At 42.0% G+C, this 19,510-nt stretch overlaps 1 long non-coding RNA gene and 1 other non-coding gene across 2 annotated transcripts in view; one reads left to right on the forward strand and one right to left on the reverse strand.

The window, feature by feature from the left end:
• Positions 1–548: 548 nt before the first annotated feature.
• The window catches only part of LOC126940230 (uncharacterized), a 91,992-nt gene continuing 73,030 nt past the window's right edge, over positions 549–19,510 (reverse strand). The window contains exon 3 of the long non-coding RNA XR_007720671.1: positions 549–816. This is a non-coding gene — a long non-coding RNA (uncharacterized LOC126940230). The remainder of the gene's footprint in view (positions 817–19,510) is intronic.
• LOC126940904 (small nucleolar RNA U13) lies at positions 4,366–4,469 on the forward strand. The gene has a single exon (XR_007720975.1). It is a non-coding gene; the product is annotated as a small nucleolar RNA U13 (small nucleolar RNA).

Raw genomic sequence — 19,510 nt, forward strand, 5'->3', positions numbered from 1 at the left:
AACTGAAAGTCTGGTACTTTCCCACGCTATGATGCCATGAGCCCAATTATGCTGACCAGCAGAAGGTCCAGCCCCTGCCCGTCTGATTCCCTTATATCCAGGACGAATCTGTTCACTCACCCATGGCAGGAGGAGATTTTCAGGCTGTCCTGCCTGCTTCAGTCTCCTTACACCAAAACTCAGTCAAAATGAAATGGGAGAGTTCCCTGACGCCCTTGCAGGATGTACCACAGGAGTGTGGCTTGTCTGTTCTGCCTCCACCACTGCTCAAACTCCTTACAGGAGGGGGAGCATGCAAGTGGGCAGCTTGGAGCCAAGATGAGCACTTTTGAGTTCCAACCCCACAGTGGCATCTAGGGATGTGTGTCTGTGACTCTTGAAGCCCCAGAGGACATGCTACAGTGCTCTTTTAGCTCTGCCATCTGCAGATAGCTTAAGTGTTAACCAGCTCAGTGTCCACTTGGTACCCAGGTATCCACACACGTACCCAGGTTCTTGTCTGGTGTCCAGGAAGAATCAGGTCACACATGAACTCGAAGGATGGTGAATGCAAGGATTTTATTGGGTGACGGAGGTGGCACTCAGTGGGATGGATGAGGGCTGGAAAGGGGATGGAGTGGGAAGATGATCTTCCCCTGGAGTTCAGCTGTCCCATGGCCAATCTCCTCACTGACCGTCCCAAGCCAAAATCCTCTCGACATTCAGATGTTCCTCCTCTTCTCTCCTTCTCTGGCGCGCCACTCTTCTGCTCCTCTGCTCTTCTGTCCATCTGTCTGTCTGCTCATCTGCTTGTGGAGCCTGGGGTTTGGGGTTTATCTGGGTACAGGATAGGGACGTGTCATGGGCCAAAAATGCAACATTTGGGTGCAAAAACAGGAATGCCTGTTCCCATTTAGTGCCACAGGTTTCCAGGCTTGGGGGTGGGGACTATGCCAGGGAACTGCCCTTTTCTGCCCAGTATTTCCCTGTCTCCTGTCCATATCAAAAAGATTTCACTCTAAGCTATACAAGGACTTTTTTTAGGCAATTCCTATGAGCCACTTCCCCAAGGCCAAAGTCTGCCTTCAGGAAGGCTAGGTAGGGACAAGCAGAAAAAGGGACTGCCTCTCAAGGGACAAGGGCCACCTGATTCTTCTCTCTTCACTCACTCAAGGCCAAACGCACCCACCACCACAACCTCCAGAGCCCACTTCTTTCTACCCTGTTGGTAGTTTTATTTCAGGGCCCTCCTCACCCTGACCCTGCTCAGCATCCTCCTGAACCTTCCTGAAGACTGTTCTGAGCTTCAAATCTTAGGGACAAGAGGTTAGAGTCTTAGCCCCTTCTTTCTTAGAAGGTACAGAACTCCTCATACAAACTGTTGAAGGTTCACCCCAGTACTTTGCTTTCCAAAGCGTATGAGGTGGGAGGCCAATGAAGTGATTTCCCTCTCCAACTTAACCCCAGTAGTAACTCAAGTCTTCACCAAAGTGACATTTGTGGTCTCTACCAAAAGTAGCTGGCCAAGATTTTAGCACCCAACTCACCAAGCACTGCTGAGTGTGCATACCTGGTTTACTCACCTCTATCATTCCCTGCTTACAGCTGAGAAAATCAAGACTCAGAGAAATTAAGTAACTTGCCCAAGATCGCTCAGCTAGATTTTGAAACTAAGGTAATTGAATTTCACAGCCCAAGCTTGATCCAGGTGGTGGCTCCATTCTCTAAGCATCCCTTCTTTGTTTCTTTTAATGAGGTCACAACAGTTGAATAATCGTGATGATGGAGCTTCCAAGGCTGCGGCTTAGGGTAGCTCTGGCCCTACATCCTGAAAAAGGTTCATCTGCATCTTCTTTTTGTAGAATGAAAGAAGATGCAAACAATGATTCCTATTTCAAATTTCTGATATGAAAAGAAATCTCTGGAAGAAATCCTGCTGCTCTGGTTTTAAATTAATCTTGTATTGTCAGGAGACCAGGAGTCTAAAATTGAGCACTTGGGGAGCCAGGGGTAATTTTTAGAATCACAGTGAATGACGGAGCAAACAGAGGCTCAAAGTCAGAGTCAGGCACATGTCTCTGATGAATGAGCTAGCAAAAAAAATGTTGTTCTACTACAGTTCAAACTGCCAGTCAGACGAGGCTGTTTTTAGAATATATAAAAGTTCTGCTAAGTTCATCTCAAGTTCAGCATTGTAAACGAAGTGCTCCATTGGTGATACAATACAGAAGGAGGAGCTCCAAGCTTGGAGGCAGGAAAGTGGGCTTCAATCCCAGCCTGGCCTTGGGCACAGTATCTAACTTCTCTGAAGCTCAGAAGCCTCATCTATAAGACGGAGACAATGGTGCATATCTTGTTGTAAAGAGTCAAAGAGATAACATATCCCCAGCCCCAGAACAGTCCTGATACATGGAAGACACTAAGTATTCAACATTCAAATGAATGATGGGATAAAGCCCCCAATAATCAATCATAGACACATTCAGTGAGGGTTAGTTCCCTTTGCTCAGTCAAAGCCATGGGTGTGGTCAAGATCATCTAGGGGAGAATAAGGAATGAGAGGCAAAGGGGCCAAGAGGCACAGGTTGAGGCAGACCAGGAGACATCAGGAAGACTCAGGAGGAACTGGAAGGAGGTGGGTGGCAAGCAGGGGAAAGGAAGACAGGCGAGCCCAGAGAGAAGGGACTTATAAACAGGGAGATGTCCACAGTTAGATACTGAAGATAAGCACTGAAATATATCCAGATAAATCATGGATTAGGCAGTCATTGGGGACCCTGGTCAGAGTTTCAGCAGGAAACAGATGGTAGCTCCAAAGAGAGTTGGATGAGGAAACTGTACAACGCTCTGAGCAGACTCAGGGCAAAGTGGCTGGGATGAAGTGCCCTGGGGTAGAAACAGCAGGAATCTACCACCACCTCTAGGCCTGAAGGAGTGAGCTAGGCAGGTTCTCCAAGTCCCATTAAGAACTGCATCCACAGGTGGCCATCAGTGGAGCTGGGGACTTCAGAAGAGGAGGCAGCCACTGCCAACCCTACCCTTCAGGGAGGGGCAAGAAAGCAATACTGATGACTCTCTGCTCCCTCCCTCCCCTCACCTCCCCCAACCCTGCCATCTTCCACTAGAAGCCAGAAATCCAGGTAGCTGCTGTCTACAGAGGTTGGTTTCCTGGGGAACAGAGCATGGGGAGAAGGGTGAAGGTCAGCATAGCCAGCCCCCTGCGTGAGAGCAGGCAGTTTGAGTAGCAGGGTGGCTGAGATGGGTCGGGAGAAGGGACAGCAGGCCATCTACTCATAGCGACTCCATAAACAGCTTGAATCCCTAGATACACGTCTGAAAAATAAAATATAACATAATGCCACTTCTTTTAAGATAGTCTACTATTCAGAATTCCCACAAAGTCTAACTGGCCTTCCCCCAACTGGTCCAAATTGAATTGTACTGCCTGCTGTCACATGGGGAGCTGCAAAGCCACACATTTCAAGACTGTCTAAAAACACCTCCATGGCTCTATCAGATGGCAGCTAGCCACGGCACTACTACTTTTAGAAACTGCAATTCCCAGATCTGAAAACGATTTGAGAAAGTACTACGAAAATGGCTGTGTCTGCTCTGCTTCTCTGTCTGCGTCATCCTTGTGCAGAGAAAAGAACAATTTCAGCTCCTTTTGGGGATACAGATGTGCCCTGACCTACCTTCCCTCCTTGACTGGCCTGAGCTATCTTTGAAATTGGGTCTGCACCGGGGCCGGCGTGTCCTCAAAAGCCTGAGCGAACCGACCAGCCATTAAGGACTGAGGTATTTGGCTTTTGCTTTTCCAGCCCCTCCCATCAGGCCTGCCCACCACCTCTGTCCACACCCCTCCGACCCACACACACCTGCACACACACCTGCATGCACGTCTGCACACACACACACACACACACACACACAGATGCATTTCACAGCACAGTCTGCAGCCTTCTTCAATGTGGAAAGCATGAGTGCATCACTCCTCCTGGGGCAGGAGTCAAACCTCCAGGTGAAACTGGAGCTGCAACTTTTTTCCCTTCTGGATGCCACAGAGCAGAAAGCAGACTCTCAGAATCACAGATCCCAGTGCGGGAAGAAGCCTTACAGTGCCTGGGCACCCTGGTCAGTGCGTAAACCCTCCACAGCCACTGCCCAGCTCATGGCAGCAATTCTGACAACCTCTTTCTTGGTCCACTTTCCTCCAGAACTTGTGCTTTCTGAGACCTTCAGAATGTGAAGTGCAGTGCAGAGAAGGGGAGGGAAGCAGGTTCAGACTCATCGACTCATCCTCCCTCTCTTTAGGAATTCTACCAGTTAGCATATGGATTGAGCCATCTGGAAATGCTGTTATGCTTCAGTCAAAATGATGTCAAGATCCTCCTGTAGCTCCTAAGTGTGATGACTGGGTTTTCAGGCTCATATGTGAGATGTGCCTCCCTCAGATCTTGTTACGATGTTGGCACATTACCCATCTGATGTGAAAAAGAAGTGATGTTGAATGTTGGCATTCATATAATTCAATCTAAACCATAGAGAACCAATAGTCAAAGTACCATATTTATGAATGGGTTGGAAAATGCCCAATAATGTCACTAAGACAAGGCTGTCTGGGTAAACTGAACTAGAAAAGGAGTATAATTGAGGCCTAAGTGGAGTTTCCAGTTGCCTTTCCCTAGAATGGATGATGACCATGGTTGCCAAGCACCTTTCTCTGAGGCAGAGGGGGAATGGTGGTCCTCCCCAACCAAGGGAGGGCTCATCTAGGTGTGCCGGTTGGGGACACCAAAAGAGATGCTGTGAGGCAGGGAGGGAGAAGGGTTTCCCGTTTTCCTCATTATGAATCCTAAAAAGTGCCCCCCCACACACACATTGTCCTGCATTAGCTTATGGTGCAGACACATTGTCTTAGTCTATTTGTGCTGCTGTAACAAAATATCTGAGACTGGGTAATTTATAGAGAACAAAAATGTATTTTCTTACAGTCCTAGAGGCTGAGAAGTCCAAGATCAAGGCAACAGCATTCACTGTCTGGTGAGGGTCTTACACATCAGAAGGTGGAAGAGCAAAAGGGATGATCTCTCTCTGGAGGCTCATTTATAAGGGCATTAATCCACCCCAGAAGATCCCACCTCTTTGCAATCTTTGCACCACTACAATGTAGATTGTGTTTCAACATGAATTTTGGAGGGGATGTTAACATTTAACCATAGCACACATCAAAGTAAATCTGGAAGCACAACACGGTTGTGATGGTGAATTTTATGTGTCAACGTGACTGGGCCACAGGGTGCCCAGGTGAAATATGATTTTTGGCTGTGTCTGGGAGAGTGTTTCTGGATGAGATTAGCATTTGAACTGGTGGACTCAGTAAAGTACATGACCCTCCTTCGTGTGAGTGAGCCTCACCCAATTCTTTGAAGACTTGAATAGAACAAATGTCAGAGAAAGGAAACAACATTTGCCACCCCCTTTTCTTGAGCTAGGACATCTCATCTCATCTTCTTCTGCCCTCGGGCTGGGATTTATACCATCAGTTTCCCTAGCTGTCAGGCCTTTGGACGTCAGACTTAATTATACCATTGGCTTTCCCAGGTATCCAACTTGCAGACAGCAGATAATGGGACTTCTCAGCCTCCACAATCATGTGAGTCAATTCCTCATAACAAATCTCTTTTTAGATAGATAAATAGATGACGGATGGATGGATGGGTGAAGGGATGGCAGACAGATAGATAGATAGATAGATAGATAGATAGATAGATAGATAGATAGATAGATAGATAGATAGATAGATAGATAGATAGAGTAGGGGTAGAGATAAAGATATCTCCTATTGGTTCTGTTTCTTCGAAGGACCATAACTAAGACAATGGTTCACCTGATGAGCACCCTAATATTTTGCTTGCTCAGGCTATTCGTGGCTCCCAATAACATAAGCAGAACCGAGACATTCCCATAGTCCCCAGGGGAGACTCAGGAGACAGTTAAATTGAAAGAATCATAGGGCCTGCCACATTGAAGGGAGAAATAATCAACAGCAGAGGCTTGGGGTGGCCTCCTTCACCAGTGGCCAGGTGGACACTAACGCAGAAACCCAGAGCTCGCAGAGTACCAGCAAGAACCAAGGGAAGGACAGGTCATTAGGGAGGGCTAGCAGGTTCTGCCTAGCCAGGAGGAAAGATAACACATTTTTACCCACCAAGATTATAGAACAGGCCTTGGCCAACCTGCTGGAACCAGGAGAGGAAGAGAGCTATATGGAGCAGGGCCACCACAGTCAACCCTCAACATGAGACAAAGCTTTCTCAGCTGACTTGTAAACTCATAAGCAAGAAATACATGTTTACTGGGGTATGCCATTGAGATCTTGAGGTTGTTCTGCAGCTACAGCTGACCAATACAAAGATAGTTTAACATGACTTGATCATACCTTGTGACATTGTCTGTCAACATCAGCCACAAACACAATATTAGAAATTGGAGGCCAGGTGCAGTGGCTCACACCTGTAATCCCAGTACTTTGGAGGCCGAGGTGGGCGGATCACCTGAGGTCAAGAGTTTGAGACCAGCGTGGTCAACATAGTGAAAGCCCGTCTCTAGTAAAAATACAAAAATTAGCCAGGCACAGTGGCATGCACCTGTAGTCCCAGCTACTTGGGAGGCTGAGGCAGGAGAATCACTTGAACCTCAGAGGCAGAGGTTGCAGAGAGCCAAGATCACACAACTGCACTCCAGCCTGGTCAACAGAGTGAGACTCTGTCTCAAAAAAAAAAAAGAAAAAAAAAGAAAAGAAAAGAAAGAAATTAGAGTATATTTCATGATATCTCCAACCAGCCCAGTTGGCACTGTTGATACAGGGGAAATGATACATCTGAATAATGGAAACAGATTGTCAATCGAGAAAAATGATGAGACAAGTCTCAATCATTTTAGGAGGCTTATTTGCCAAAGTTAAGGATGCACACCCGGAAGACAGGTCTATGACTTTCTCTGAGGATGATTTTGAGGGCTCCACATTTAAAGGGGAAATGGCAGGATATTGAGAAATACACAATTTTCATGTAAGATGGGTATAGGGAAAAACAGTCATTCATGCCTTTGTCTGGCTCGATTAATTTGTGTTTTTTTTTTTTTACATAAGATGACATAGACAAATAGGACAGAGGGAAAATGCAGAGAATCTGCATTTGACATAAGACAAGACAGACGAAATGGGGCAGGGGAACAATCAGATATGCATTTGTGTCTGGTGGGCCGGGGGTGACTGCACCTATAAAGAGAAGCTATCCATGTACATTGCCATGGTGAAATCTTCACAGAAACACCTTAAAAGATCTTGCAGCTCGCTAGGAATTTTCTTGAGGGCACAATATGGGGGAGGTGTGTAGCTTTTTATCTCCTAGCCATCTTATTCAGGAACCAAAAGGGGGAGGCAGGTTTGTATGACCCAGTTCCCAGACTGACTTTTCCCTTTGGCTTAATGAGTTTGGGGTCCTAAGATTTAATTTCCTTTCACAAGACTGCAGATAAAATTTCTTTGCTCCCCCACCACTGTCACAATAAAAATAAATCTGTGACAGCAACTTTCACTTCACTAGAAAACAAATGAACAAAGGAAGAACAGCTATCTGAACTTCAAGCTCTTCCAAATGAAGGATGCTATTTTGGGGAAGCAGTTAGCTCAATGAAACCTCATTATATAAACTCCCTTTGCAAACTCTTCCTGACCAGCAATCTTGGTGGTGATACGTGGTTTGGTCCAGAAATGACGGCAAAGAAGTATTAATTTTTAACATGTAAGACCCATTTTTTAAAGTCTTAAGGACTGAAAAACCCTACAGTTTTAATGTCTTTCTCTATTTAATGAAACTTGATATGGGAACATTTCTAAGTGAGAAGAAAGAGCAAATATCTTCTAAATTTACATTTTTAAAATAAGGGTGGTAGCAACTATACTTCATCAGGTTCTGGAATATCTTTTCCAAATCTTAGAAAATGTAACGTTGCCATAAGTTCAAATACAAGCAAGAAAACAAGTAAATGGTAGGTTTATTACTAGTAGGTTAACCCAACCAGGTTGAATTTGAGATTACCTTTGGTTCAAAACCGTTTCAGAAACAAAAGGAGACAGGGAGATTGTAAATTCCAAAAGAACTAGAAATTCACAGTCAAAGGCACCTTACTGAAATCCATTTTAAAGCTACTGAATCTCAGCAGTCACTTATTAAAGACCACAGTTTGACTTCTAATGAACAGAGGTTAAACCAGTTTTGACCACCACTGTCTAATAATATCTTTATAATATTTTTCCTCCCTTGTCAGAAAGAATTAACTCATTCTTTATTCATTCAGCAAATATTTATGGATTGTTCATGTTACACTATGCATTCTTGTAAGTCCTAGAGGGAGTATTGACACAAATAGTGCACATTTCTGTCCTCAAAGAGCTCACAGTGGAGGAGCCAGATAAGACAACTGACAACCCCAAGAGAACACCAGCAGATTGTAATCTATGAGCACACAGATGAGGAGAGCCAGCCAGCAGGGTCAAGAGAGGCCACTCAGAGGAACCGAGACATTAGAACTCAGGCCTGAAGGACGATGGCAGGAAGCCCAACAGGAGAGGGCATTCCAGGGAAAGGGAACAATATTATGTTTGAAGGCAAGGCAGGGAGAGCTTGGAGTATCTGGGGAATGACAAGTGTTTCAATATGTATGAATTTGGCAATGGGAAAGATAAGGCTGAAAAATTATTCAGGGCCAAATCAGAGAAGAATCCCCGTGCATGAGAAAGACATCTCAAAGAATGACTTTTTTGTTTGTTTGTTTACAGAGTCTCACTCTGTCACCCAGGCTGGAGTGCAGTGGTGCAATTTTGGATCACTGCAACTTCTGCCTCCCAGGTTCAAGCTATTCTCCTGTCTCAGCCTCCCAAGTAGATGGGACTACAGACAGGCCCCACCATGCCTGGCTAATTTTTTTATTTTTTCATTTTTTATTTTTTTGGTATTTTTAGTAGAGATGGGGTTTTGCCATGTTAGCCAGCTGGTCTCGAACTCTTGGCCTCATGTGATCCACCTGCCTCGGCCTCCCAAAGTGCTGGGATTACAGGCGTCAGCCACCACCCCCAGCCTCAAAGAATGACTTTTGAAGGAGATAAAAGACCAGCATTGAGCCAATAGATAGCAGAATTTACTTATGATTCTGCAAATCCACATTTAAGGCCATGGCATCCATAGTACTATTACTCTAAAAAAAAAAAAAAAAATTAAATCAAGATCCAGAAGGAAGTGCTACAGATGTTACTATGGGCAACCTGATTCTATCAACTGGTTCTAATTAAACCAACACCTGCATTTTACACAGGAATGGACTTTTCTGGAATAAGGATCCAGCTTTTCCCAAAGAATAATAAAATAATAGAACTCATTTGCTATGGACAAAGGGTGCGGTAATGTGGAGCCAAACTGCAGAGGAAGTTTGTAGAGAAAAGGGAGGTCATGGTTTTCAGGCTGAGCAGATAGAGTAAAAATTGTCCTCAGGTTTATAAAACTAGTAAATTACAAAGCCAGGATCCAAAGCCAGTTCTCCTGGTTCCAAACCCAATGTTCTTCTCGTTGTCTTCTTGCTAAAGAAGCAGCAAGAGGTAATCAGCTTAGCTGAGAGTTCACTGGCCTTAAGCCAGACAATCTAAGTTCAAGTTCTAATTCTGCCAGTTGTAAATTTCCTTGTTAGCCTCTTCAGGCAACTCAGCCTCCCTGTGAATAAAATGAAGGGGTTTGGGCCCAGATCTGTGCTTACACCACTTGCCTAGAGATCCACAGATGTCTGGGTTAGCAGTTAGGTAGTATCACCTCTGACTGTGGACATATTTGCCTCCTACCCCTACTCCTTGAGAGATATGAAAGAGAAGCCTCCAGATGGCCCAGAAATGCTGTGTGTTCATGGGTGCATGGTGGCCCCAACCTCAGCTGCTACAGTTCCACATAGGTTCCACCAGGAAAAAAGAGTTCATTGTTTAAAAAGGAAGAAGAAATAAACAAGTTTGTCAAACACTAGCATGTGTGAGCACTAAGATCATTTCCCCCTAAAAATAATTGACCTTCTAATGTTGGGATGATAAAGGAAACTTAGGTGATTAAATATGAGATTTAATCTCATACTGAGTGCTACATGCCTGATTAAATATGAGATAACTCTTATGAGTGCTACATGCCTGGCACTATGCTGAGAGCTTCATATGTATTAATTCATTTTCTCTCTTCTTTTTTTTTTTTTTTTTTTGAGACGGAGTCTCTCTTTGTTTTTTTGAGATGGAATCTCTACAGTCTGCCCAGGCTGGAGTGCAGTGGCACAATCTCGGCTCACCGCAACCTCTGCCTCCCAGGTTCAAGCGATTCTCCTGCCTCAGCCTCCCAAGTAACTGGGATTACAGGCATGTGCCAACACACCTGGCTAATTTTTGTATTTTTAGTAGAGACAGGGTTTCGTTATGTTGGCCAGGCTGGTCTCAAACTCCTGACCTCAAGTGATCGGCCCGCCTCAGCCTCCCAAAGTGCTGGGATTACAGGCATGAGCAACTGCACCTGGCCAATTCATTTTATGTTTACAACAGTCTTGGAGGTAGCTACCATATCCATTTTACAGATAAGAAAACAGAGATGCAGAGAAATTTAACCACTTGCCTGAGATAATCCAGTTAATAAGGGTGAGAGCTGGAATTCGAACCCAAGTATTCTCACTCCCATCAGAATACACTAAACATGGCCCTCACAATTTACTCAGGCAACCATCACATCCTAAAGAAAATGTGTTAAGCTTTTATTCACCATGCACACTCTCAAGTAAATGTGACTCTGTAGAACTTCAGAGTCAGATCACCTTAAGTCCATTCTGTTTTCTTAACTAAATCCTTTTCCAATCCACAACTTGAAATTTCCTTCCAAAAGGAAACAAACTAAGTTTTTTATTTATTCACATGCATAGATCCACTACTGATCAACAACTTGGAGCACACAATGATAATGACGTTTAAACACTCAGGATGTGTAAAGCATCATAATAGATACAGGTCATGAGTCACCTCATTGACCCTTACAGGACTCATATGAGGCAGGTCCTAGTAACAGAACTCTTTGGTTTCAAGAAGGAAACACCAACCAGCATAAGCAGGAATGAGGCTGCAAGAGTGCTCCCCAGAACCCGGGAGAAGAAAACCAGCAGAGCCTCTGGAAACAGTAACAACCAGAAACTAGGAGAAACTCCCCAGCTCGAATCTGTGCTTCTCCGGAGAGTATAGGGGAGGTGGGGAGGAAGTAAAGGCATGACACCATGTGAGAACTCAGGAGTTCAGCTGTGGCTGAAGTGTGTGGCATGTGTGCCTGTGTGTGCAGGATGGGTGGAAGAGTAAGCTGGCGAGATCAGTAGGACAAATTACAAAGAACTTATAATTTGTAATTAATAAATTATAATTTGAATTAATTTATAAATTATAATTAATAACTGTAGATTGTATTTTTAAAGTATGATTGTGACATACTTAAATATTTTTGGAAGGTTTCCACCTGAGCATGTACACACACACACACACACACACACACACACACACACGTAAATAATTAATAACATTTTTTTAAACTACCTCTATGCCAGGCACTAAGTGTTATTCATATTACTTAATTTTCATAATCACCCTATGAGGTGATTATATTACTCTTCTTAATCCACATTGTCTTGGTTCAGGTTGCTGCAACAAAATAACAGACTGGCTAATTTATAAACAACAGACATTTATTGCTCATAGTTCTGGAGGCTGGGAAGTCCAAGATCAAGGCGCCAGCAGATTCAGTGTCTAATGAGGGTTCACTCTCTGCCTCATAGTTGGCACCTTCTTTCTGTGTCCTCACATGATGGAAAAGAGAAACAAGCTCCTTCAGGCCTGTGTTATAAGGTCACTAATCCCATTCAGGAGGACAGAACCCTCATGAGCTCATCAATTCCTGAAGTCCCCACCTTTTAATATCACCACATAGGGGATTAGGTTTCAATCTACGAATTTTGTGCAAGCACAAATATTCAGATCGTAGCACTCATTTTACAGGTGAAAAAAATCCAAAGTTCAGAGTAATTAATAACTTTCCCAGAGCACACAGTTACTGCATAGTGGAGCTCATATTCCAACCCAGGCAGTCTGACATCAGTTTCACACCTACTCCCTGCTTCACTTGAATGAGGAAATGAAAATGCTACAACATACTAAGAAGCCAAAGACATCTTACCGAGGAATTGGAATGTCAAGACAGATGGTTAATAAGGCTAGTCATCATTATCAAAACTCACATTTGTATTGCACTTTGCAACTTTAAAGTGTGCTCACATCTGTCTCATTTGGTTCCCTTGACCCCATGGAGTGAGAACAACATTGTAGTTTAGGGTGAGTTCTGTACCCTGCTTTCCCTCATGCCAGTGCAGTAGGCTGCATAACCAAGCTTCCGCATTACCAGCAAGCATCCAGGAGAAGCATCACCTGCCCATGCTCAGTCCTGAAAGTGCAAGAGCACTTCCAAGAGCAAGAGACAGTGCACTCTCTCTGGGCTTTGTTCAGCTCACTTGTGCTTAATGCTCACCCAAACCCTATGAGACTTTTGGAATTCTGAAATTGATCCAGAGTCCAAAGTGATAGAAATGAGCCTAAGTTCCCAAACTCTTCTCCAGAAAGGCCAGGCCTCTGACTCCATCTGGCTTGGAATTCCAGAAGCCACCATGCTAAAGGTCACCCCTGGCCTGCCCCCATCCTGAGCCCTGAATTATTCTGAAGAGAGGTCCTGAGATGAAGCAGATGAGAACCCATGGACAGTGTGGGAAAATCATTTGTTGTATGGAGCCTTGGAACAGCAATTTGAAACAGTGATGCAAAGAAGGAGGCCAGGGAGTGAGGGGTGGGCAAGGAGAGTCTGCAAGGAGAACCAGGAGCTGGGGCTGGGAACATTCTATGCGCATGGACAATGGTATGGGTAGAGCCATTCTGTGGCTGGTCAGAGCTCTGGAGTCATCAACCTTGGCTAGAAATCCTGCTCTATCACCTACTGGGTGTATGATAGTGGGCAAGTTACATAGCCTTGTATCAGATTCCTCTTCTGTAAAATAGAGATGATGCTTACTTCTAGGGGTTATACTGGGAAAGAAACTAAAACCATATTCAAAGGACCGAACATACTTAACTGGCACATCACACTTCATTATCGATAGTTTCCATGATATTAAAACATTCCCTCGGGCTGCATCTGTATTTCTCCTCTTTGCGGACAATAATTAGCCAGCGGGAAAACAGGAGGTAACCCTCGTGATCAACAAGAGGGAAATAATTAAGTAAACTAGTTGTCTTAGTGAAACCAAACTCAGGGGACTATTAAGAAGCCATTTTTAAAGGATAAATATGAAGGATAACCTTTCAAATGATTAGTTTAAAAAGACACAAAATTCTAAATGTACTCTCATTATAATTATGTAAACAAGTACTCTCATTATAATTATGTAAACATATGGGCCTTACTGCATTTATGTATTTTTAAAAAAATATTCATATCATCGGGCATTGTGGCATATGCCTGTAGTCCCAGCCACTCCAGAGACAGAGGTGGGGGGAATGACTTCAGTCCAGGAGTTTAAGACCTGCCTGGGCAACATAGCAAGACCCAGTCTCAAAATATACGCAAATATCTTTATATATGTATTTATTTAATATATTTATCCTAATAAATATATAATATTTATGCAAATCTATTATGTATTTATTTATTATTAGAATAATATATAGTATATATTTTATAAATATAAGATACATATTTTAAAATATATAAATATACATATATAAAAAATTTATGTGGTGCTCAACTTCATTAGTTATTGAGGAAATACAAAGTAAAACCACCATAAGATACCACTATACATCTACCAGGACACCTAAAATTGAAGGACAGATAAAACCAAGTGTTGGCAAAGATGAGGAGCAACTGGAACTCTCATACATTCTGTGGAAGGTTCAGCCCTTCCACTAGTTTGAAAACCATTTGGCAGTAGCTGCCAAGCCAAACAGAGTTATGCCCTATGACCTGGCATTTTCTTTCTTGGGTGTAATCCCAACAGAAATGAGTGGTTATCTTCACTAAAAGATAAGTTTAAGAACATTCATATAAACATTACTCAAAATAGTTCCCAAACCAGAAACAACCTTTGTCCATCTGCAGGAGAATGGATAAATAAATGTAGTATATTCATACAGTGGAACACTACACAGCAATGGAAAAGTACACATTACTGCTATAGACGAGGAAGAATCTCACAGATATAATGTTGAGCAAAAGAAACCAGCACCAAAAAGCTCAAAACAGGCAAAAGTAATTTGTGGGGCTAAAGAGAAGCCAGAGAAGTGGGTGTTTTGTGAGGGAGCATTGACTGAGAGGGAGTATAAGCCTTCTGGGGTACTGAAAATATTCCAAATGTAATTTGAATGATGGTTACACAAGTGTATATAATTCATTGAGCTAATGCCTTAAGTAAGATTTATGTACTTTGCTGTACATCAGTCATACTTCAACTCGAAAAGCAGAAAATTTTTAATATTAGTATTAAGATTTTTAAAAGTTCAAATCAGGCAAAATTTAAGATAAAATCTGATTGACTTTCTTTCCTCTCTCTATTCTCTTGAAGTTTTTAGTTTGGAGAATTACCTGATGTACTCAGTGAGAATATATTTCTAAGACAAAAACGGTTAGACATTGAAAAAAATATGATACAAAGCATAATGCAGTTAAATCTATTTTTGGTGTCTGTTTTTCATTTTTGTTGTGTAACATTGAACAGTCTTTTCCTTTCCAGATCCCTCTGAGATATAATTTGGCCACTTGTAAAAAGGTTGAGAATTTTCCCTGCCTCATTTGGGCCATAAGAATTTAGGAACGAAACCAAAAAGGTTGAGAATTTTCCCTGCCTCATTTGGGCCATAAGAATTTATGAACAAAACCCTGCCGGCACTTAAAAATATTGGATACTCTTAAATATTTTAAATGCTTCATATGGTATTCCACCCTTGATGAGCCCATGCACTAGATGTATCTGTGGGATCCTTTATATTTAACCAGACCCCTTTTCTTGCAAACATTTCTCCTTATTTAACTTCTGTCTTTTGAATATATACTGTATTCTGAAACATAAATGCCTAAAATAAAAGTTTCTAACAAGTTATTCAAGTCACTGCTACATCTTTAGTGGTTTCTTGAGCTTGAGCTTCACTCCTGGAATGAAATTTATGTTGAATGGTGTTTTCATCTGTTTGGAATGCTATAACAAAATGCCATAAACTGAATGGCTTATAAACAACAGAAATTTATTTCTCACATATGGAGGTTGTGAAGTCCAAGATCGAGGAACCAGCAGATTTGAAGCTTGGTGAAGGCCTGTTTCCTGGTTCATAGATGGTGTCTCCTCTCTGCATCTTCACATGGTGGAAGAGTCCCAGCTCTCTGGAGCCTCTTTTATAAGGGCAATAATCTCATTATAAAGGCTCTACCCTCATGACCTAATCGCCTTCCAAAAGTCCCACCTTCTAATACTATCATCTTGGGTGTTAGAACTTCAACATATGAATTTTCAGGGGTCTCAAACATTCAGACTATAGCAAATGGAGTTCCAAAGAGATACCTCAAATTTCAAATTGTAGATTGTGATTATCTGTGCAGTTTATTTTTTATTGTATTATATTTTCTGCCTTTTTTATAAAAGCCATTTAACTGGGGTGAGATGATAGCTCATTGTAGTTTTGATTTGCATTTCCCTGATAGTGATATTGAGCATTTCTTCATATACCTGTTGGCCATTTGTATGTCTTCTTTTGAAAAATGTCTGTTTGGATCTTTTGCCCATTTTTACATTAGATTATTTGACATTTTTGCTATTGAGCTGTTTGAGTTCCTTCTATATTCCGGTTATTAATCCCTACACAGATGCGTAGTTTGCAAATATTTTCTCCTATTCTGTGTTATATTAGTCTGTTTTCACACCACTATAAAGATACTATCCAAGACTCTTTAATTCATAAACAAAAGAGGTTTAATTGACTAGCAGTTCTGCATCACTGGGGAGGCCTCAGGAAACTTACAATTATGGAGGAAGGGGAAACAGGCACATCTTACATGGCAGCAGGCAACAGAGACAGTGTGAGAGAGGAACTGTCAAACACAAAACCATCAGATCACGTGAGAACCATCAAACACGTATAAAATCATCAGATGTCGAGAACTGTCAAACACTTATAAAACCATCAGATCTCATGAGAACTCACTCACTAACAGCATAGGGGAAATAGCCCCCATGATCCAATCACTTCCCACCAGGTTCCTCCCTCAACACCTGGGGATTAAAATTCAAGATCAGATTTGGGCAGGGACACAAAGCCAAACCATATCATGTGGATTGTCTCTCTATTGATTGTTTCCTTTGCTGTACAGAAGTTTTGTAGCTTGATGTAATCCCATTTGTCTATTTTTGTTTGGTTGCCTCTGCTGTTGAGGTCTTGCACAAAGAATCTTTTCCCAGACTAATGGCTGAGACCATTTCCTCAATGCTTTCTTCTAGTAGTTTCACAGTTTCCTGTCTTAGATTTAAATATTTAACTCATTTTTGGGCTGGGTGCAGTGGTTCACACCTGTAATCCTAGTACTTTGGGAGGCCAAGGTAGCAGGGTCACTTGAGTCCAGGAGTTCAAGACCAGCCTGGACAACACAATGAAACCCCATCTCTACTAAAAGACAAAAAAAAAAAAAAAATTAGCCAGGCAAGGTAGTGGGCACCTGTAGTCTCAGCTACTCGGGAGGCTGAGGCAGGAGAATCACTCGAACCCTGGAGGCAGAAGTTGCAGTGAGCCAACATCACACCACTGCACTCCAGCCTGAGCAACAGAGCAAGACTCTATCTCCAAAAAATACTACTACTAATAATAATAATAAATATTTAACCTGTTTTTAATTGATTTTTTAATATCGTGAAATGAGGTCTAGTTTCATTCTTCTGCATAAGGAAATGCAGTTTTCCCAGCACCACTTTTTAAAGAGACTATCCTTTCCCCCATTGTATGTTCTGGGCACCTCTGTGAAAAATAAGTTGGCTATAAGTGTGTGGATTTATATCTGGGTTCTCTATTTTGTTACATTTGTCTATGTGTCAGATTTTATGCCAGTACTATGCTGATTTGGTTACTATAACTTTGTAGTATATTTTGAAGTCAGGTAGTATGATGCCTTTAGCTTTATTCTTTTTGCTCAGGGTTGCTTTGGCTATTCAGGGTCTTTTGTGGTTCCATATAAATTTTAGGGTTGTCTTTTCTATTTCTGTGAAGAAAATCATTGGTATTTTGATAGGGATTGCATTGAACCTGTAAATTGTATTTAGTAGAATTGTCATTTTAATAATATTAATTATTCCAATCCATGAGCATGGAATATATTCCCAGTTTTCATGTGTCCTCTTCAATTTCTGTTGTCAATATTTGATCATTTTCCTTGTGTAGATTTTTCATTTATTTGGTTAATTCATTGCTAGATATTGTGCAGTTTAGATAGCTTTATGGATCTGATAAGAAGCTTGTCTTGTTACCACCTCATTGTGTACTATGGACTTGCCCCTTCAGGGTCTGCCCAGAATGTTCTCAGGCCCAGGAATCCCTTTCAGAATCCAGCTCCACCCTCCTGGGAAGGGGGAAGAGTGAGGAAGCCTCACTTCTGTGGATGTTCTCTGCTGATTTGGGGGTGGGTATGTGCATACTGACTGCAGTGACCTCACCCACAGATGGGCTAACCAAGCTGTAACTGTTTATTAGAAACTAGAATGGTTCCATGAAAATGTCATTCACCATTTCTTTAGTAAATTCAATTTACATCATCATCTGTCTGCAAGATAAAGAATACTTTATCTGTAGTATCAGCTCACTACAACCTCTGCCTCCTGGGTTCAAGTGATTCTCACGCCTTATCCTCCCTAGTAGCTGGGATTACAGTGATGAGTTCTCTTAATGAAGTCTTTTACCCACTGGGGAAGAGAAAACCAAGAAATCTTTCCCTCCACAATTGGTGGGGAGGGTGCTCATGTTCTGGCCTTTCTCTACTTTCCTACCTGGCATTCATCATTCTTGGAACCTCCTGCCCCTTCTCCTGCGTCACTGCTGTTGCTGTGCGCATTCTGAGCACGCAGTTAATTCACCATATGAACTAAAGTCAGAATAGTGACATATGGAATTTCAGGCTGATTCGCTGCACAAAGAGATCTAAGCATATGCCTCTTGAGAACAGGCATTGCTGTTACACGGTACCATGAACACATCCATACTGGATTGATTTGGAATTTGCAAAGTGTAAAAAAAAAAAAAATCAGACCTCTCAATAACTATGACCATGATTATAAAAGTCAGACCACCAGACTATGAGTCTATATTCAAGGAATGGCACTGAAGATTTTCAGTCCCACTAAGCCTCCTGCATGGATGGCTAACAGAGTCTGGGCTGAAGAAGAGATGTATGCATTATCTTTTTCTGTAGGTCTCTCCTTAGACACCACCTTGGCAGCTGACCTATTTCATTGTCAGAAGCAGTGACATGAGTCTCATATGTGATATTTTTCCAACAATTTTAAGCTTCAAAACAAACAATTTTGAAAACCTGCAGCTCAGCCCTTGGCATTTCACCAGAACTTTCCCAACTCCCAAAAGCCAAATCTGTTTTTTATTTTACCATGGAGTGTCTCACTAATCTTTCCCAGGAGAAAATGTAAAAAAAAAAAAAAAAAAAAAAAAAAAAAAAAAGAAACCCAGAGAATTTGGTTTGGAGGATATATAATGAACAGATAAAATGATCCTAGAACAATAGTCACTCATAAAAGTTATATCAGGCCTAGATTCTTCTAGGAATATGTATATATAAATAATAATAATCTAGTACCCCGATTTTTATTCTCTTTGATCTCATTAGATTTCTCAAATACCAGGTAAGAGAGAGCAACCCAGATAAAATAGATGAACAAAAGACAGCGTGTATTTTAGTATAATTACAGAATCCTGAGCATAAATGTCCTCGTGTTGCTGATATCATACTTTCTAATCAACAGAGGACATAAAGATTTAATGTTGTCTTTATAGCACATGAAAAATTTATTTTTGCTTACTGAGGAAAGAAGTAGAAAAATTGATTTGATATAGTCCATTTTAAAAAAAAGATAAGTCGGCCAGGCGCAGTGGCTCAAGCCTGTAATCCCAGCACTTTGGGAGGCCGAGACAGGCGGATCACGAGGTCAGGAGATCGAGACCATCCTGGCTGACACTGTGAAACCCCGTCTCTACTAAAAAAAAATACAAAAAAATCTAGCCAGGCAAGATCCGGCCACTGCACTCCAGCTTGGGCGACAGATCCAGACTCCGTCTCAAAAAAAAAAAAAAAAAAAAAAAAAAAGATAAGTCTTTACTATGAAGGAAAAC

The sequence above is a fragment of the Macaca thibetana genome, chromosome 17 (genome assembly GCF_024542745.1).
Source record: "Macaca thibetana thibetana isolate TM-01 chromosome 17, ASM2454274v1, whole genome shotgun sequence".
NCBI lineage: Eukaryota > Metazoa > Chordata > Mammalia > Primates > Cercopithecidae > Macaca > Macaca thibetana.